This window comes from Neoarius graeffei, chromosome 27, assembly GCF_027579695.1.
Source record: "Neoarius graeffei isolate fNeoGra1 chromosome 27, fNeoGra1.pri, whole genome shotgun sequence".
NCBI classification, from domain to species: domain Eukaryota; kingdom Metazoa; phylum Chordata; class Actinopteri; order Siluriformes; family Ariidae; genus Neoarius; species Neoarius graeffei.
Window position 1 is genome coordinate 8,348,868 of NC_083595.1, and position 22,511 is coordinate 8,371,378.

Sequence of the window (22,511 nt, forward strand, 5' to 3'; positions counted from 1 at the left end):
TCCGGAACCTCGGCCGGAGCACTCCGGGAGCAAGCCGGAGCGTGCTGCTTAATTTGAGGGGGAGCAAGCCGGAGCGCGCTGCTTAATTTGAGGGGGAGCAAGCCAGAGCACGCTGCTTAATTTGAGGGGGAGCAAGCTGGAGCGCGCTGCTTAATTTGAGGGGGAGCAAGCCAGAGCACGCTGCTTAATTTGAGGGGGAGCAAGCCGGAGTGCGCTCCGGCAGCTATTTACACTGGATCCGGTGTCTGTAACACGTTTTTTTTTCAAGCTGGTTCTCCCTCTCTGTCTGCAGCGTTAGTATGTAGCTTGACCTTCAAAATGGCAGACACCGGGGCGTCACGTGACCCTGTGACGTCAGGTGAAAAACCTCAATTAGTTACTTATTTATATGTTTAGCTGACATGTTCCAGTGACGACATCTCAGTGTAAAGCTAGCTCTATTTAATACCTCAGTTCCTGATGCTATCAGCTAGCTTACGTTTAGCTATTTTAACTCTATTGCTAGCTTTATTCATACCTAATTTCCTGATATTATTCGCTAGCTGCTTACATTTGCCTAATTTAACTCCTCTGTCATGCTCGCTTTATTTAATACGTCATTTCTGGTGCAATTAGTGAGTTCTTTATCTTGAGCAAATATATTCCATTAATGGTTCCTTGCAACTTTAGCAAGCATTGCTAAGCTCATGCTAGCAAGTTTGACCACATTGGTTGTGAACAATGAACAGAATATTTAAGGATTAAAAATAACAACAGAAAAAGAGTAACTGATTAAAGGTATTAGCTACAATGAGGAGTTTAAATATAAACAGATAAATAGCCAGCTAGCTTGCTAGTTAGCGTTTCTCTTGAATAAGTGATGAAATAAGCTGCCGTTCCGCTGTGAGACAGCGATGAGGAAAGCTCAACGTGATCTACAGGCACTACGTTGCTTGCCAGATTGGACATCAGGATAAGATGTTTTTCCTGTCATCTCTAAGCAACGCTCGGCATGTTTTTTGTGCTTCCTGCTCTGACTGAGAGTGAAAACAGAGCAGTCATAGCGAGAGTGAAACCGCTTCAGCTGGTGACAAGGGAGTGGGGTGTGTGTGTGTGTGAGAGAGAGAATATCAATAAGCTGCACACAGTCATATTTCTTCTGAAACTTTACCAAGAAACACATCTGTTCATCTGAATATGGCACCTGCAGGTTAACACACACACACCAGCTAGGCCTTGTTAGTTCCTTATATTTAAATGGTGTGAAGAAATTAAGGAAGTACTGAATGAGAAAAAGGAAACATGAACAGATAGTGTGTGTGTGTGTGTGTGTGTGTGTGTGAGAGAGAGATTGAGAAACTGCAGGGAAATGGTGTTTGATTAGCTGGCAGAGCACACACACACTCCATCAGGCCTGCTTAAAAACTGTACCACACACACAAAACAATGACTCACTGTGACGCTTGGGTATTGTCTGCTGTAGTGTGTGTGTGTGTGGACTCCAGCAGAAAGCTGTCAAGGCTTCATTACCTGAGTGTGTCAGTGATCAGGGAAAACACCACACACACACACACACACACACCTAAAGAAAACTGACAGAGTGGCCACTCTGATAAAGCCAGTCAAGACCCCCTACACACAAGGGTGGTGTGTGAGTGACGTGTGTATTGAAAGTGTCAAAAGCCTACGTCATGTTCGTGTCAACACATGCGTGGCTGATATCTTCAAAAATCGATGACGCGTGCACACACACAGCACTGCATCACCTCCTGAAGAGAGTGTGTGTGTGTGTGTGTGTGTGTGTGTGTGTGAAGAAGCTATGTGGGATTGATCAGATCTGACTCTGACGCTCATGTCTGAACGACTGACCGACAGTGAAACACACACAATTTCCAGACACGGTCTGCGCAGGATTGTGTGTTTCACATGAGCAAAATAACACTTGCCTTAATTAATATGCAACCGAGGCGTGTTCACTTATAAAGTGAAGTCGAAAGTGGGGTTTATGCAAATGATTTTGACTGCACTATGGTGGTGTTGCTCAGCTATTCGTCAGTTTTATATTACACATCATTAAAATCTCTGAATGCTAAAAATTCAATGGCCTTTTTTTTTTTTGATTCACTGATACAAATCTCCCAAACATCAGCAAACCATTTCAGCTCTATTCTTTTTTCACAGCTCAATTTCACAGTGAATCAAACATCTGATTCACTTTCTGCAGTTGAGTCGATTCGGAGTCAAATTACTTCGTCTGTGATAGAGTTCATTTGGAAGAGAACTGATAACTCGCTCAGGTGCCCAGACACCACTTTTCCACCAACAGGGAGCAGGCTCCGTTCTGGTTCACATCCTAAATTTTGACCTGTTCAGAGTATTTTGACCAAAAATAAATTGGTTCAGGACCTGAAAACTTAATTCCTAGCTAGAACCGAAATATAGCTGGCTTTTCCAGCAAGAACCATGACAGCATCAGTGGGCGTGTCATTAGTTTGGAGAGAAAGCGATGCAGGAATGGAAAACACAACGGAAAAGGATGAATCTTGAGGAAAAAAAGGTCAGAAAATAAATACAGTTAGGTCCATATATATTTGGACACTGACACAAATTTTGTTTTTTTTACCTGTTTACTGAAACCTATTCAAGTTATAGTTATATAATGGACATGGACATAAAGACCAGACTTTCAGCTTTCATTTGAGGGGATCCACATTAAAATTGGATGAAGGGTTTAGGAGTTTCAGCTCCTTAACATGTGCCACCCTGTTTTTAAAGGGACCAAAAGTAATTGGACAATTGACTCAAAGGCTATTTCATGGGCAGGTGTGGGCAATTCCTTCGTTATGTCATTTTCAATTAAGCAGATAAAAGGCCTGGAGTTGATTTGAGGTGTGGTGCTTGCATTTGGAAGATTTTGCTGTGAAGAAAACATGCGGTCAAAGGAGCTCTCCATGCAGGTGAAACAAGCCATCCTTAAGCTGCGAAAACAGAAAAAAACCCATACGAGAAATTGCTACAATATTAGGAGTGGCAAAATCTACAGTTTGGTACATCCTGAGAAAGAAAGAAAGAAAGAAAGAAAGAAAGAAAGAAAGAAAGAAAGCACTGGTGAACTCATCAATGCAAAAAGACCTGGACACCAACAGAAGTCAACAGTAGTGGATGATCGCAGAATAATTTCCATGGTGAAGAGAAACCCCTTCACAACAGCCAACCAAGTGAACAACACTCTCCAGGAGGTAGGCGTATCAATATCCAAATCTACCATAAAGAGAAGACTGCATGAAAGTAAATACAGAGGGTTCACTGCACGGTGCAAGCCACTCATAAGCCTCAAGAATAAAAAGGCTAGATTGGACTTTGCTAAAAAAAAAAATCTAAAAAAGCCAGCACAGTTCTGGAAGAACATTCTTTGGAGAGATGAAACCAAGATCAACCTCTACTAGAATGATGGAAAGAAAAAAGTATGGCGAAGGCGTGGTACAGCTCATGATCCAAAGCATACCACATCATCTGTAAAACACGGCGGAGGCAGTGTGATGGCTTGGGCATGCATGGCTGCCAGTGGCACTGGGTCACTAGTGTTTATTGATGATGTGACACAGGACAGAAGCAGCCGGATGAATTCTGAGGTATTCAGAGACATACTGTGTGCTCAAATCCAGCCAAACTGATTGGTCGGCATTTCATAATACAGATGGACAATGACCCAAAACATAAAACCAAAGCAACCCAGGAGTTTATTAAAGCAAAGAAGTGGAATATTCTTGAATGGCCAAGTCAGTCACCTGATCTCAACCCAATTGAGCATGCATTTCACTTGTTAAAGACTAAACTTCAGACAGAAAGGCCCACAAACAAACAGCAACTGAAAACCGCTGCAGTAAAGGCCTGGCAGAGCATTAAAAAGGAGGAAACACAGCGTCTGGTGATGTCCATGAGTTCAAGACTTCAGGCAGTCATTGCCAACAAAGGGTTTTCAACCAAGTATTAGAAATGAACATTTTATTTACAATTATTTAATTTGTCCAATTACTTTTGAGCCCCTGAAATGAAGGGAATGTGTTTAAAAAATGCTTTAGTTCCTCACATTTTTATGCAGTCATTTTGTTCAACCCACTGAATTAAAGCTGAAAGTCTGAACTTCAACTGCATCTGAATTGTTTTGTTCAAAATTCATTGTGGTAATGTACAGAACCAAAATTAGAAAAATGTTGTCTCTGTCCAAATATTTATGGACCTAACTGTATCTGTAATAACAGAATAAAAGCTCAGAGGTAATCAATCAATCAGTCAATCAATGAGCACCGCCATCTTGCTCCGACTGTTTACTCCTGTTAAGAATTGTGTAACACCTTCCATTCATGACATCCTTAATTACAACAGTTCTGCTCAAAACTGGTGAAAATGTGGGCCGGTTCGTGAGCTGGCACCAAGGTTCAAAGAATTCTGAACAGAACTGGTTCAGGAACCCATTCCCTGTTGGTCAAAAAGGGGTAACAGACCAACCAGGGGTGGTTTGATCTGTACCCGAGTGTGTTCTCTGCGTTCTCACCTGCTTAAAGGAGATACGCAGAACCTTTATTTTTAAATACATTTCTGAGTGGATAGTATCTCCATCCTTGACTCTTGTATGCTGCATAAATGGGAATAAAAAAATGTATATTTTTGAGAGTTAAAATCGACCGCAAAGTTGTCATTGGAGCTGCCCCGCTGAGCCAGCCAGCCCTGAGTGCATGACGTCACAGCAGGAACCAGTTTTAAGTCCGAGGCCTTTTACAGCTGTAGACCAAAGTCATATAAATAAAAATTGATTGTGAAAGTAAGAAATAGCGTTACCAACTTTGCTCAACTAAGACTGATTTGACTTCATTGACTGTGGGTTGACTCTCATTAAAACAGGATAGGTGTTATAACTTATGCAACATAAAATGTAAAAGGATAATTAAATAATCAGATGAACTGAGAATCACATTCTGAAGCAAATTAAATAATCTTATACCGCTAACTTAAACACACAATACAAGTTACATGTATTAATCTAAATGCAGGTAAACAACGAGTGTTGTTGTTTTTGTATCCAAATGAGAGTCGCATCTTACCCGTCTGTGTTCTCACTTCTTGAAGGCCGATCTTGTGGCCGATTGTTTTGAAACAATCTGACTTTCAGTTGTTCGTTCATTCGCTTCTTCCACGTAAGGGCGAGATATTGCTGCTGAGGCGAGCATATCCAGCAGAGAAATCAGACAGCTGGGCCACTCATTCTCCATTTTCTCCATACTGAGTACTCCGCCATTACTGCTCGGCTCAGGCAATTACTAAAACCCAGGACGGGATGGGACGTCACCAGTTTTAGCAACAACCGTTGCTGAATTGCGTTGTAAGAATTCTGTTTCTAGGCAACTGGGTTCAAGGGCCATTTACAGTTCTGTTCAAATGAGGCATTTTGGAAGGGGCGGAGCATGGTTTTGGAAGAAAAAAGTGAGAAAGTTGTATTAGTTGCATCAAATCTTTGAAACAAACAATGAAACTATTTGATTGTCCGAAGAACGCAAACATTACATCACTATTTTTTTTTTGGAACTTCTTTTTATTTCCATTTATCATGTGCAGTCATATATCTTATATACAGTACAATAAAAACAAAAAGCAAGTATATCCACAGGTACGAAAGTCTTGAAAGAGTCATTAGTCCATGGGTCTCCAATCTTGCCCATCATGTGCGGAGTGAAATGAGAATCTATACCAAGAGTCCACGTACAATTCGAGATGTTCCAAAACTGGATTGATTCACAACCTAGAAACACTTTGGCATTACTCCGCAAATGGCCATTTTCACAGTCTTATTCAAGGTGGGGAGAAAAGAGAAAAAACAACAACAACAACAACAACAACAATAATAATAAATACAATAACATAAAAATAAATTAAAAATAATGATTAAATAAATAAATAAATAAAAACGACCCCCCCGGCGGCATGGTGGTGTAGTGGTTAGCTCTGTCGCCTCACAGCAAGAAGGTCCGGGTTCGAGCCCCATGGCTGGCGAGGGCCTTTCCGTGTGGAGTTTGCATGTTCTCCCCGTGTCCGCGTGGGTTTCCTCCGGGTGCTCCGGTTTCCCCCACAGTCCAAAGACATGCAGGTTAGGTTAACTGGTGACTCTAAATTGACCGTAGGTGTGAATGTGAGTGTGAATGGTTGTCTGTGTCTATGTGTCAGCCCTGTGATGACCTGGCGACTTGTCCAGGGTGTACCCCGCCTTTCGCCCGTAGTCAGCTGGGATAGGATCCAGTTTGCCTGCGACCCTGTAGAACAGGATAAAGCGGCTAGAGATGATGAGATGAGATGAGACCCCCCCCCCCCCCCCCCAAAAAAAAAAAAAAAAAAAAAATTATATTAAATTAAAATGCAAGGCAACTGGGCCCATTTATTTATGAAAGCATCTATTTTTAAATGTAATAATGCAGTCAAGTATTCCATATTGTAAACATCTTGGATTCTTTCTCACCATTGTATTATTGTTGGGGAGTATGGTTTTAACCAGGAGACTGTAATTACTTTGTTTGCTCTCAGGAGAAGAATTCTCAATAAATCTGCCTGGTTATTTTCTTCAAGATCCTCTGGTAATATCCCTAACATGAAATATTGTGGTTCTAGTGGCATGTCTATTGATAGACATTTCTTAATTTCTTTTTGTACATTTTTCCAGTATTCTGAAAGTATTGGGCAGTCCCAAAAAATATGTGTATGGTCCCCCACCATACGACATCCTCTCCAGCATTGTACTGGGGTATTGCTCCATTTTGATGTAATCTGGGGGTCCTAAAGTACCTCATTTTAATCTTCCATCCAAACTCTTTCCAGTTAGGGCTATTGGTTATTTTATGTCCATGGCTACATGAATTTTCCCAATGTTCATCAGAAATTATAACGTTCATCTCTAACTCTGGGCGGCACGGTGGTGTAGTGGTTAGCGCTGTTGCCTCACAGCAAGAAGGTCCGGGTTCGAGCCCCGTGGCCGGCGAGGGCCTTTCTGTGCGGAGTTTGCATGTTCTCCCCGTGTCCGCGTGGGTTTCCTCCGGGTGCTCCGGTTTCCCCCACAGTCCAAAGACATGCAGGTTAGGTTAACTGGTGACTCTAAATTGAGCGTAGGTGTGAATGTGAGTGTGAATGGTTGTCTGTGTCTATGTGTCAGCCCTGTGATGACCTGGCGACTTGTCCAGGGTGTACCCCGCCTTTCGCCCGTAGTCAGCTGGGATAGGCTCCAGCTTGCCTGCGACCCTGTAGAACAGGATAAAGCGGCTAGAGATAATGAGATGAGATGAGATCTCTAACTCCCATTTTCCTTTGATGTCCAGATTATTGTTCTTTAATTCATCTTGCAATATCCTATCGATGTGTGATATGAACTTTGTTTTAATTGTACCTTCAATGGTTGAAATAAAGAAATGTTCCATAACAGATGCTCGGTAACAAAGGGTCTCCCATTCTTGATGTGCGTGTAAGTAATGTCTTATTTGTAAGAATCTAAAAAAAAATCCTGGTTTGGTAAATCGAATTTGTTCTGGAGTTGTTCAAATGATCTAAGAGTATGTCCCTCAAACGGCTGGTCTAGAACCACTCAACCTGCCTCTTCCCATCTCTTAAAGCCTCCATCAAGTCCAGCTGGGGGGAAATCTATGTTGTTTGCTATCCTTACAGCCCTGGATATTGTCATAGGAAGATGCAGTTTTTTTTCTCACAGCTGACCATATTTTTAGAGTATTTTTTATCCAAATATTATTCATTTTCCCCTTTCCCCACTGATCTTGGTTCAGGAATGGGATTGAGTCTAATGGCATATCAGGACAATCGCTCTGTTCCATTCCTACCCATATCGTATCAGTGTCCTGGGATATCCAAGCAACCATTGACCTAAGTTGAGCTGCCCAATAATACATTTTCAAGTTAGGAAGATCTAGACCTCCATTGGCTTTTGAGCATAGTAGTCTTTTAAATTTAAGTCTGGGTGCTTTGCTTTGCCACATACATTTTGATAGCCATTTATCAATTGTATTGAAGGTGGAGGTCGAGACATATATGGGTAGTGACTGAAAAAGAAAAAGTAATCTTGGTATAATGTTTATCCTTATCGCCTCTATTCGCCCTATAGTGGTATCATTTCCCATCTTGCAAGGTCCGCTTTTATTTGGCCCATCGGTTTGCCATAATTAAGTTTAATTAGTTTTGCTAAATCTGTTGTTATTATGATTCCCAAGTACCTAAAACCTTGTGACCAACGACAGTGAAGGCTACCTGATAACTGTGTGGGCCGGTTTCCATTTAGCATCATTGCCTCTGATTTTGATTGGTTAATCTGATAACAAGAAAGCTGTCCATAACTTTTTAATGTATCCATTAGTGAAGGAACAGAGACTACTGGGTCAGTTATATAGGCCAATAAATCGTCTGCATAGAGTGATGTCTTGTGTTCTCTATTACTCATGTCTCTAATACCTTTAATATCCACATTTTGTCTCATGGAGGCTGCCAATGGCTCAATATTTATAGCAAAGAGCAGGGGACATAGGCAATCTCCTTGCCTCACCTCCCTCTGTACGTCAAAAAACTCACAGCAGCAACCATTTACTGTACTCGGACACGTGTCTGTGGATTTTTTATATATGACTCTGACCCAGGGGCGGCACGGTGGTGTAGTGGTTAGCGCTGTCGCCTCACAGCAAGAAGGTCTGGGTTCGAGCCCCGTGGCCGGCGAGGGCCTTTCTGTGTGGAGTTTGCATGTTCTCCCCATGTCCGCGTGGGTTTCCTCCGGGTGCTCCGGTTTCCCCCACAGTCCAAAGACATGCAGGTTAGGTTAACTGGTGACTCTAAATTGACCGTAGGTGTGAATGTGAGTGTGAATGGTTGTCTGTGTCTATGTGTCAGCCCTGTGATGACCTGGCGACTTGTCCAGGGTGTACCCCGCCTTTCGCCCGTAGTCAGCTGGGATAGGCTCCAGCTTGCCTGCGACCCTGTAGAACAGGATAAAGCGGCTAGAGATAATGAGATGAGATGAGATGAGACGAGACTCTGACCCACTCTACAAACTTTGAATGAAATCCCATCACTGATAATGTTTTGTTCAGAAAGTCCCAGTTTACAGTATCAAATGCTTTTTGAGCGTCAAAACTAATTAGCATAGAAGTCTGCCTTCGTTTCTTGGCACATGTAATAATGTTTAGGGTTCTTCTGATATTATTTGCTCCCTGTCTATCGGGTATGAGCCCTGTCTGGTCCAGATTGATCAGGTTTGTAATATGTTTTTGAATTCTCTGTGCTAAAATACTGGTCAGTAATTTCTGGTCATCGCAAATCAAACTAATGGGTCTATAGCCCTCACAGAGTGTTGGGTCCTTTCCCTCTTTATGAATCACAGATATTATAGCCTGTGACCATGTCTTGGGCGGGTTGTCCTGAGATAGAGAGTATCTAAAGACCCTTGTTAGTATTGGTATTACACCACCGTTCAAAAGTTTGGGATCACTTTGAAATGTCCTTATTTTTGAAAGAAAAGCACTGTTCTTTTCAATGAAGATCATTTTAAACTAATCAGAAATGCACTCTATACATTGCTAATGTGCTAAATGACTATTCTAGCTGCAAATGTCTGGTTTTTGGTGCAATATCTCCATAGGTGTATAGAGGCCCATTTCCAGCAACTCTCACTCCAGTGTTCTAATGGTACAATGTGTTTGCTCATTGCCTCAGAAGGCTAATGGATGATTAGAAAACCCTTGTACAATCATGTTAGCACAGCTGAAAACAGTTGAGCTCTTTAGAGAAGCTATAAAACTGACCTTCCTTTGAGCAGATTGAGTTTCTGGAGCATCACATTTGTGGGGTCGATTAAATGCTCAAAATGGCCAGAAAAATGTCTTGACTATATTTTCTATTCATTTTACAACTTATGGTGGTAAATAAAAGTGTGACTTTTCATGGAAAACACAAAATTGTCTGGGTGACCCCAAACTTTTGAACAGTAGTGTAGGTCGTCTACAAAGCATTTATAGAACTCTCCTGATAATCCATCCACACCTGGGGATTTATTGTTTTTCAGCCTTTTTATTGCTTCTCTTATTTCTGTTTCAGTGATTGCTGATATCATTTGGTTTGACGCCTCTTCTGGTAATGAAGGGAGGTCCAAACTAGCAAGGAAGGTCTCAATGCAAGGACGCGTTATCCTAATGGGCTTCATGGGCAGCTGCCCAGGGCCTCGGCCACTAGGGGGCCTCGGAGGTAGCGAGATCGGAAAATATGAAACGATATTTTCAGAAGTTTTGATCATATTGATAACATTTTTGAGTGCATTTCGACGCCCGTAAGGAAGCCCACCTTGTCCCGTCGCATAAATCACCCGTCATTGTCAATATGATCACTGTCCACCATGTCTTCACACGCTACGCCAGCTTGAGTTCAATGATTTAATTAATGACTTCGCTTTCCAGAAAAGTAGGAAAGTGCCCTTGTAAGTTGACCCATGGCTGTCAAACTGAATGCGCAAAGCTGTGTGCCACTGCTGTTTGGGACATTACGTGTGTGAAAGGATGAAATGTTTCACATAGCCTAACATTTTGAGATTTATTTCTGGGAAGCAAGATATTTTTCTTTCTTTGTTATCACTCTTTGTTTTCAAAAGTTAAAAGTCGCCTGGATTCCAAAATGAAAACGAACGGTTATATACCAAATGAATGTTCTTGTTCTGAATACTAAAGAAACTGTTGTAGGCCTCGGTTACTGTATGTTCTTGACATGTTGTTCATTGACTCACTCATTCAAAGGCTTCTTGAGGCTAAACTTTAGTTAACCAGACTTGTTAACCGTGATGTCTGATGGATTTTTTCACCATGCAATTGCCTATTTCACCATTCCTTTTTCTCGATTAAATAGGTGTTGATGGATATAAAGTTTTATCGTTCAATAGTATTTCTAATTGTGCCACTGTCATTATTTAAGTTTCTGTGTCTAGTTAGACAGGCACGTCTGAGGGGGTGAATTTGCTGAGCGCAGTTGACAACAAGCGGGGGTGGGGCCTCGGGGGGGTGTCTGCCCAGGGCCTCGGCAAGGGTTAACGCAGCCCTGTCTCAATGTTGTCTAGTGTTGGTTTTGGTTTAGTTTCTCTGTATAGACCCTTTTCACGTGATGTCACGACAAACGCGGCCGCCATTTTGGACATGTACTACCAGTAGTTTACCACAGCCAACATTGAGGAACGGCAGCAAAGAAAGTTTTTACTTTCAGCAAGACAACCATCATGCCACTATATTATTGTGCACCTGAATGTAGTAACCATCAACAAACAAGGCAAGGTTTATCATTTTATTGGATCCCAACAGAGAAGATGGATAGCGGCCATTAACAGGAAAGATTGGCAGCCCTCGGCATACCAACGCTTGTGTAGTGACCACTTTGTTGGAGGTAAGATGAATAAAATTAGCCAGAAAAGGCATTACATTGCTGTTAACATTCTGTGGCGGCGAGTGTGTAACCAAATAGGTTTAAATAACCCATTGTAACCTCTTTGTTCTTCTGTAGTAGCTATTGTTGACTAGCTAATGTCAACAACATAGTAGCTAGTATATGACTGTAGCAATGTTTACGTTCAGTCATTTGGATGACTGTTAAAACCTTTCAGTCTCAAGTTTTTCCTTTACCGTATTTACTAGTTTACTGTAATTATGATCCGGCAGCTATTTACACCGGATCCAGTGTAAATAGCTGCCGGAGCCAACGTCCGAGGTTCCGGAGCGCGCTCCGGCTTGCTCCCCCTCAAATTAAGCCCTGTACAGGTAAATAGCTGCCGGAGCCAACGTCCGGAACCTCGGACATTGGCTCCGGCAGCTATTTACACTGGATCCAGTGTAAATAGCTGCCGGATCATAATTACAGTAAACTAGTAAATACAGTAAAGGAAAAACTTGAGACTGAAAGGTTTTAACAGTCATCCAAATGACTGAACGTAAACATTGCTACAGTAACATACTAGCTACTATGTTGTTGACATTAGCTAGTGCTAACAGCTAGCTGCTAGTACACTGCTACAACACAGACACCGACCCTAATAATACAGTTCTTGGTCATTGCCTGGTAACAGCAAATTTATAACGGGCCATGTCTCAACAGACTAAGAAGTTATTTCAATGACATTTAATAACATTTTGTTTATCCTGAGGACCGAAAGTAAATGAAAATGTGAACAAACCTTAGCTGTAATAAGATGGCGACCACCGGCTCCAGGGACGACCCGCTGATGTAGGCATGTTACCCAGCCTGACACAAAATATTTGTAGGCATCCAAACTCTTATACGCTTTCAGATCAATACCTGTGTATGGCGATGGGTTTTTAACGACATAGGTATACAGATCATGTGGGCCGAAGTCAGGTAAAGACGAGGGCTTCGTGTACTTCCGTACGTCAGTGAACAATCCTGGTGGAAGCAGGTAAACGTCGTTCTCTAAGCCTGCTAACCTCAATTTTTGCAAATACCTCTCCCTCTGCTCGCCCTGTAAATGCCCTACATCGCTGGATAGTGAAGGTGTTTTCTGCATCTCGCTCCTTTTTCTTTTATGTTTTTCGTTTGTCGCCTTCCTCCCATTCAAACCGATTCGAACCGAAGTCCACTACATGTCCAAAATGGCGGTCGCGTTTACGAAGGTCACGTGACTGAAAAGGGTCTATAGGTTCTGATAGAATGAGGCAAAGGCATCTGCCACTTCTTTAGGGTGAGATACCATTTTTCCAATAGCAGGATGAGTAACTTTGGAGGCAGTACGATCGGCCTGAGCTTTACGTAGTTGGAAAGCTACAGTAGAAGGCGGCTAGCTCTATTCCCCATTTCATAATATCTTTGTTTGGTGAACCTTAAGGCTCCCTCTGCTTTATAAGACGAGCTTATCGAAGGATTTTCTTGTCTCTTTAAGCTCTGACAAGATGTTACTTGCTCCTGTGGTCTTGTGTTGTATTTCCATTTGCTTTATTTTATTTTCTAGTTTCAATTGTTCATCCAGTCATTGTCTCTTTAGTCTTGATGATATTTGGATAATTTTCCCTCTAATGACTGCTTTCGCACCCTCCCATAAAATGGAGGGGTTAACCTCACTGTTGTCGTTAATCTCAAAGTATTCTTTTAAGTGTTCTCTTAATTCTTTTACTGTTTCTGCATTATTTAGTAGTGATACATTTAACCTCCAGTATCTGAAAAAGGAATGAGCACCTAAATCTACTTTCAATATCACAGGAGCATGATCACTCAGAGTTATCGGTTCTATATGACAATCTACGACTTATATATCTCATCTCATCTCATTATCTCTAGCCGCTTTATCCTTCTACAGGGTCGCAGGCAAGCTGGAGCCTATCCCAGCTGACTACGGGCGAAAGGCGGGGTACACCCTGGACAAGTCGCCAGGTCATCACAGGGCTGACACATAGACACAGACAACCATTCACACTCACATTCACACCTACGCTCAATTTAGAGTCACCAGTTAACCTAACCTGCATGTCTTTGGACTGTGGGGGAAACCGGAGCACCCGGAGGAAACCCACGCGGACACGGGGAGAACATGCAAACTCCGCACAGAAGGGCCCTCGCCGGGCCCGGGGCTCGAACCCAGGACCTTCTTGCTGTGAGGCGACAGCGCTAACCACTACACCACCGTGCCGCCCAACTTATATATATATATATATATATATATATATATATATATATATATATATATATTTTTTTTTTTTGCTGGGGGAGACAGAAAAAGTCAATCCTTGAGTAACTATTATGAACCTTGGAGAAAAAACTAAACTCTTTCCCCTTTGGATTCTTAGCTCTCCATGGGTCTATAAGTCCTAATCCAGATAACAGATTATTCAAAGTCTGCGTCTTTATATTCTGCGGCCCTTTTTCTGGTGGCGTCTTGTCCAACTTCCCATTTTGTACAGCATTAAAATCTCCTCCAATTATTCGTAAACCCCTTGAGTTATCTGCAATGATGTTAGCAATTTCCCTGAAGAAGCCTGAATCATATTCGTCTGGGAGCACATACATTCAAGATGGATATCTCTGTGCCTCCAACTGTCCCAATCACGATGACGTATCTTCCTGATTCATCCTGCACTACTTTCTCGGTGCAAAAGGCCAAAGTTTTACTGATTAAGATGGCGACTCCTCTGTTTTTACCATTTGAAGCACTGTATACCAAGTTCACCCATTCTCTTCTTAATTTTGTATGCTCAATCTCTGTTAAACGTGTTTCCTGTCGTAATGCAACTGAGCATTGCGTCTTTTTCAATTGAGTGATTTTTTTTTTCCTTTTGATTGGATGGTTTGATCCATGGACGTTATAATTAATTTATCCATGTGGATATAAAAACCTCTTTAAGCTGATTATCAAAAACACATTTTCCCAAAAGTGTACCTGTATTTGTAAGACATACATGACCGCATAGAAATATTGTACAGTAACATCTAATTCCTTGAAAAGTAAACACAATTTTTCAACAACAAAACTGACTTCCAAAAACCCGACCGATTTGAAGAACGTAAAATCAGTCTCAACAAGGACGGAGAGTTGTGACATTCTCTCCGGGGATGTACACACAGTGTTTTCGCAATTAGGCATACACATTGCCTGTGCTAAGGCCTCTCCAGGGAACAGAGAGAGAGAGAGAGAAAATAAAATAAAAATAAAATAAATAAAAATAAATAAATAACCTAGGCCTACAGGAGATGGCGCAAAAGTGAAACTCCTTGCATGAGGAGAACTTTAACTCAGGTTTTTTAAACTGTTGCTAGCCAGAATATCTTTTAAGCAGTCAGTTACGTCATGTCCTGATACAGTTTTTTACTACTACTCACAGTTCTTCTTGTTAGCTCATTGTTCGTCATGCAGAAAGCACTTCAGCTCCGCGCTGGTCATAGTTAGGTTCGCCCTGTTTGTCGCGGGTGCTTGTGCCCAGTTATTGTGCAAAAGTTCCGTCTGGAGCTTTTCCAGTTGGTCAACTTGAACGTGAATACCCATTTCTTCCAGTACCGTTGAGGCGTCCGCGAGGGTCGCGAAGGTCTTTACTCCCGATTCCAGGTGAATTTTCAGCTTTGTGGGGAAAGGTGACTGCGCTTTTATATTCTTCTCTTTAAGCCGTTTTATCACGTCTCTTACTTGTTTACGCTTCCTCTGTAGATCTGTTGTATAGTCCTGGTCGAAGAATATCTTTTGTCCTTCATGTGTCACCCCTCCTATGTGTTTCCATGCCTCTTGTGCCCCTTTTCCACCAAAGCAGTTCCAGGGCTGGTTCGGGGCCAGTGCTTAGTTTGGAACCGGGTTTTCTGTTTCCACTGACAAAGAACTGGCTCTGGGGCCAGAAAAACCGGTTCCAGGCTAGCACCAACTCTCTGCTGGGCCAGAGGAAAGAACCGCTTACGTCAGCGGGGGGGCGGAGTTGTTAAGACCAACAACAATAGCAAGACCGCGAAAGGTCGCCATTTTTAAGCAACGAGAAGCAGCAGCTGTACAAACGCGAAGTCATCCATTATTATTGTTGTTGTTGCTGCTTCTTCTTCTCCTCCTCCGTGTTGTTGCTTTGATATTCGTGCCAAGGTTTATGCAAACGCAGCGACGTAACTGACGTATACAGCGATGTAATGACATGGCTCCCCTTAGCACCGCGAGCTATGGAAAAGCAAACTGGTTCTCAGCTGGCTCGCAAGTTGAACGAGTTGGAACCAGCCCTGGAACTGATTTGGTGGAAAAGGGGTATAAAAGAGTTAAAACGTTATTAGGTTATTACCTGTCTCCTAGAACGTAATTGCCATCCACTCAAAACCTGTCGATCAACACAAACATATTGGATCTGTCGTTTACTGATCCCAACGAAGCACTGTAAAGCCAGAAGCAGCAGCTGTACAAACGCAAAGTCATCCATTATTGCTGTTGTTGTTGCTTCGATGTTCGCGCCAAGGTTTATGCAAACGCAGCGACGTAACTGACGTATACAGTGATGTAATGACGTGGCTCCCCTTAGCACCCCGAGCTATGGAAAAGCAAACTGGTTCTCAGTTGGCTCGCAAGTTGAACGAGTTGTGAACCAGCACCAGCACTGGCCCCGAACCAGCCCTGGAACTGATTTGGTGGAAAAGGGGTATTGGATGACTGTTTCTTTGACTCTGTAGTCAAGGAACCTGACGATAATGGATCTCGGTGGGCCTGAATCTTTCGGTCTCATGGTCAATGAGCGATGCGCCCTCACTATGTTCAGGTTCAGTTCTTCTGGTCAGGCCAGTGAGGTTTGAATAAGGTTGGTTATGAAGCCGACCATATCGTCCTTTTCCTCGCCCTCCTTCACCCCATAAATTCGGAGGTTATTCCATCTTGCTCTGGATTCTAGGTCCTCACATTTAGCGGAGAGGTTAGCGTCTCGTTGTAATAGGTAGCGAAGGGCTCTCTCGTGTCGTTGTGCTTTATCTTCTGTGTCGCTCGATCTCTGCTCAACTTCTGTCATACGCCGCTCGAGTTTTGACGTTCTTTCAGCAGTTTCACTCAGAGCGGATTCCACTCTAACGAATGATTCTCTGGGTGCTTTAGAGGCCTCTGCATGCTCTCTTCTTAACATACGTAGCCCTTCTAGTACACCCGCCATGTTGTCTTCTTTATTGAGCTCTGTATCGTTTTGGTTTTGCTCGCCGCTTTTACTTTTTTTCAGTTGCTTTTCTGCTTCCTTTCGAAGAGCAGACATCACGTTTACTTGTTGTGAGTAGTATAAATTATACGTATTGTAAATGAATAAATTTTGGCTAGGTTTTTCTAAGTTCTCCTCAGGAGCTAAAAGATCAGGCTGTTGCTCCCATCACGACGTCACCAGAAGTCTACATCACTTTATTAACATAGAATCTGTGTCCTCTGTGTGTGTGCGGTTTTTTTTTTTTTTTTGTTAATTGTATGATGTATGAGGAAAGAGTTTGGAGACTTTTTTGTCTTTCAGGTCGTTGCAGTGGAGCCGGAGATACAGAATCAGTATTCAAGGACGTAGTTGAACTACGTTCAGGTTTAACTCATGACTGGAGATTAAGTTGTACTCAAATTTTCTTGGAGCTCTGAGAAAAGCCTCGAATCATGCGTTCAAAATCAGGATTTTAAAAACAGAGTCTCCATCTTGATTAAAGGAAAACTCAAGGCAAATTTTTTATTATCAAAATTCTATTTCTCTCATTTTATTAAATATTGGAATGCATTTTTGATCGCTATTTTGTCGCTGCTATAGCAAGTTATGAGTGTTTGAAATATGCTCTGGAATATATCAGTCCATATGTCAAAGCGATGGCGGTAAACGAGATTCGTCGTGACCTGTGCGAGACGTCGTAGGACGGAAGTAAAACGTGCAGCGGAAATCAAAGCGACCGACATCTGCCAGCGTCGTCAAAAGACGCGCGCGCCCTCTTTCGAATGCTGACGTAATCAAGCCGGAAGTTTTGTTTGTTTTGATAGCAATCAGGAAAGTTTGAAAAAAGTACGCAGTAATCGTCATTTAAACTCGTTTTTGTGCAATACTTCGTTTGGAAAACAGTTTTCAAAATGGCGGCACTGACACCTGGCTGACACTTCACGTTTCGAAGTCTCGCACAAGTCTCGTGAAGATCGCGCGGATAAGCGACGCCTGCCGTGGACCAAACGCACTAAATTCAACACGGCTAAAAACCGAACAGGCCGATAAGTATAATATTTAATTGCAATTAGCTGCCGATACGAGTCACGATATAAGGTTACTAAAACCGAACACGTAATTGAATAACATGTTAATGAAGAAATAAAGCAAGTTTAAAAATGACTTCAGTTCCCCTTCAGGACACCACCATTTTATGTAAAAGTCTTAAATGCCCCGCCCACTTTGTTTGATGGATAGCCGAGATCCTTCTACTCTTTTAGAACACACTCACTAAAACACCTCAGAACTTTCCGAAATTAATTTTCACTCTCAGATGTAGTTGTGACATCGAGAAAATGACTGAGGCTCGCGATTTAGCCGCTAGCATGGTGGTCTGCACTTTGATATGGACAAGACGAAGGCTCAGTGACGTCGAAAACGGCACCAAACAAACAAGTAGGAACGTTGACATTTGCCTCAGACATGATGATAAAGTCCTAAGACTTCGCTCAAGTTGAATCACGAAGGCATTTTGAGTTGCTCAACCACACAAGCGGATTTGAACAGAGTCGTACAGGAAGAGCGTGTCGGGTCACACACTGGCGAACCTTCTAAGTGTTAATTATTTATGGAAGTATGGAAATATCATCTGCATTTAAACATTTTACTGACGTTGAAGTGCATCACAAGAAAACTCTCTGACTCACTGCACTTCCTGTTGGTCAGAGAGAGAAAGAGAGTGAGAATGAGGTGTGTGTGTGTGTGTGTGTGAGAGAGAGAGAGAAACTCTGATTGAATGACAGAGCTCAAGTATTCATGACACATAACTCATGAGCAATACAGGTATGTATGAGGGTGTGTGTGTGTGTGTGTGAAGGTGTGTGTAAGAGTTCCATCCAGCTGAGTTGGCAGTGAGATGGGGTGAGGTGTGTGTGCTGTCAGTCATCCAGCATTTTTCCACCACTTTGCACTGATTCACTTTGATTTACAGCTTCATTCAAATCTGTTAAAGGTCCCATGGCATGAAATTTTCACTTTCTGAGGTTTTTTAACGTTAAAATGAGTTCCTCTGACCTTCTTAAGTCACCCCAGTGGCTAGAAATGTCAATGTGTAAACCAAACTATGCCCACCCTTTGTCAACATTTGAGAATGGCGCGTCAAAATGGCGCATTGTTCCCTTTACTACGTCAGCAAGGGAGATGATCCCCACGCCCCCCCCTTTGGATTCCCACCCACTGTATGGATTGCCCACCCAGCTCAAAAGTTGCCACCAAACATGGAAGTTGCGCTGTACATGGATGTGACAACACAGAAAGGAGTCTGTTTTTACTGCCGACGGGAGAGCCCCTGAAGACGCAGTGGCTTAATTTTATTTACTCCAATAATACGCCGTCGAGTCTACCTAAGACGGTGTATGTTTGTCGGAAGCATTTTCCTGATGAATGTTTCCACAACTTGGGACAGTACAGGGCAGGTTTTGCACATCAACCGTCACTGAAGCCTGGGTCCGTACCAAGCATCCCTGCCGCATCAGCAACAAACACCGAACAAGTAAGTGTATAACTGTTAAGTCGTTTTGCCGTGTTTTAAAATCGGTGCCACGTTAGCCTTGTAATGGCTACATTAGCTGTGCAGCTAACCGCTTCCTGCAGTTAGCCAGGTAATCTGCGCTACGAAACCAAAAAGCATGCAACATGCTCTGTTAAACTGAGTTTAGTCTGGAAATTGACTGTAACTTATGAGCTTATGTTTGACTATTGCTCCGCAATGCATGTCTTCTGTTGGGTAAGCGATATGTTGCTGTAGTTGCTGCTTCTATCCTCTTTGGTTATGGAGTGCGTGTTCAAGCCTAGGGTATTATACGTTCGTAAACTACCACTCCGAACACTCTCACTCTCTGTTCTCGATAGGGATATGATGAAGTATGGTGGCTATTTATATCAGCATGTGAACATTTTGTCAAGCAAACCGGGATATAGCCTAAATCACTACCTTTGTGTAAACACAGACTCGGTTTGATCGCGAGCTTTATAACGGGAAACATAACCAACCCAATAATTCCCGTTTCCAGACATAACATTTCAAACTCACCATTCTGATACGTCCTGCCGAAGTCGGTGATTTACAGTTTGTTCAACTGCTTGCGCTTCTGCTTCGGGGTCGGACTCCGGGTCAAAAGCGAAAGCTTGGACTGTTGCTTGACCTGCCATTGCTACTGTTCACACACAGGTAGCATGCCCGCAGCTTGGTCAAGCCCCTCCCCCCATGGCCCGCCCTCACCCTCTACCCTTCCCCGCCTCCATGCTTCTCATTAGGCCAAGAAAAAATAATTGTTTGTTTCCTATTACATCTTGAAAAAAAATAGGGTAGGTAGGTAGGTCTTTTTATTTTATTTATTTATTTTTTTTAATCACACAAAATACCGGGTAGGTAGGTTTTTTTTTTAAATAAATTTTAGGTGTGGGACAAACAGTGGCACATAGTGGGGAAGTGTCATTCTGTGACTCAACCATCCACAACCAGGCCTAAGTAAACCAGTGAAGCTTGTGGAATACAGGATTCGGAGCCCATGGATAAAATATGGAGTGCTCGGATGCTTAAAGGAACTATAAACATAACTATAAATGTTGAACCTTAACTTTATTAGGAACACTATGTTGTGAACTTGTATGTTTAATATGAATACAAAGAACATCGTGATATCGATACCGCCGTTAGCCTGGGCGCTGTGTGCATACTGTTTGCATGACTCGTCCAGTGGAGGATGATAATGTTCGTAGAGTTCCTTTCCAGTTGAAAACTTATAAAATGAACTTATTGTCTTACAATCTTCCGTGTGGTCGCAACCGATCATGGTAATCGAGAACACTTCGTTGGCCGCCATGATGCCTAGCGTTGTGTACAACACAAGCCGGAGTTTCCCGGAAAGAGGTCATGACGTCAGATTGAGGCTGTGAGAAATCAATGAGTGTTTCTTGTCCGATATATGCGTTTTAGAATTAGTCACTTGTCAGATCGATAATATTATGCAAATCGTAATGCAGATTTTTTTTTTTTCAAAATTTATTGTTGGTCGGCGAAAATACATTTTTTTTTAAACATCTAACAAAAAAGTCTAGGGTCGGGGCATTTTTTAAACGGTCGGTCGGGTAACCGGAAACAAACAATTTTTTTTTCTTGGCCTTAGCAAAACGACGCACTGGGAAAAGCGCTGAAATGGGGCTTTCTCCCAGGAGGCTATATCTACGTGCCGAGGGTTCATTTCGAGAAAGGCTGCGGATATAACATCCGGAAACCTCCACGAGCCCGTTTAAAGCATCAACAAACCACCATGCCATGGGACCTTTAAAAGGGCCAGAGATCACATTTACCCAGAAGGTGCTGTGGTCTGACCCAGTTTCGAGAGGAATTAAATGCGTAGTGCATGAATTCTATCGAGTCACTGATTTTTTTTTTGTGTGTGTTGACAAAACTAAAGAAATGAAAAAAAAAAATACACAACGTTGGTGCTTGGCCCCCTAAAAAACAACACAAAAATACTGAAAATTGTCATCTTCGTTTGTGTGACACATCAGTGTGGTTGTCATGACTGTGTCATGTTAAATGAGGTGGACACATTTCCCTGACTCTGATCTCTCTCATACAGGCTGGGTACACACACACACAACAAAAAGCTCTGAAGTTAACATCAATGAAATGTGTTCCTGACGTCATTGTTTTCCTGATGCAGTTTTGTGTGTGTGTGTGTGTGTGTGTGTGTGTGGGGTGTCGACTTTACTCTTGCAGATTAAATATCAACGATGCTGACGTCTTCATCTTGCATGCTTTAACTGACTTGAGAAGAATGGTGAGCTGTGTGTGTGTGTGTGTGTGTGATTTGTCACAGTCATCCATCTGTCCCCTTGCGCAGCACACAGGAAGTGGACACTTTGATTCATCATTGCACACACACACACAGTCATCTCTTCACTCTGAAATCACCATGTTGAGTGTGTGTGTGTGTGTGTGTGTGTGTGTGTGTGTGTGTGTGTGTGTGTTGAGGATCATGCTCAAAGCTGATGCAGCAGTGCTGCCTGTTCTGGTTGTGTCTCAAACACACACTGTCCCACGCTCATATAAATAAGACATTCTTTCCTGTGAGAATATTATCTATCTATCTAGACAGATGTAGCACACTATAAATTGCCTATATAGCTTCTACTCCCTATGTAGTGCACTACAAATCCCCTATTGAGGTATTTCACCTGACGTCACAGGGTCACGTGACGCCCCGGTGTCCGCCATTTTGAACATCAAGCTAGCTAATGTCAACAACAGTAGCTGGTATGTTACTGTAGCAATGTTTACGTTCAGTCATTTGGATGACTGTTAAAACCTTTCAGTCTCAAGTTTTTCCTTTACTGGATTTACTAGTTTACTGAGCTAGCGCGCTAGCTCCCGGCTTGCCCGAGCGCGCTAGCTCAGTAAACTAGTAAATCCAGTAAAGGAAAAACTTGAGACTGAAAGGTTTTAACAGTCATCCAAATGACTGAACGTAAACATTGCTACAGTAACATACCAGCTATGATGTTGTTGACATTAGCTAGTGCTAACAGCTAGTTGCTAATACACTGCTACAACTACACCGACCCTAATAATACAGTTCTTGGTCATTGCCTGGTAACAGCAAATTTATAACGGGCCATGTGTCAACAGACTAAGAAGTTATTTCAATGACATTTAATAACATTTTGTTTATCCTGAGGACTGAAAGTAAATGAAAATGTGAACAAACCTTAGCTGTAATCAGATGGCGACCACCGGCTCCAGGGACGACCCGCTGATGTAGGCATGTTACCCAGCCTGACACAAAATATTTGTAG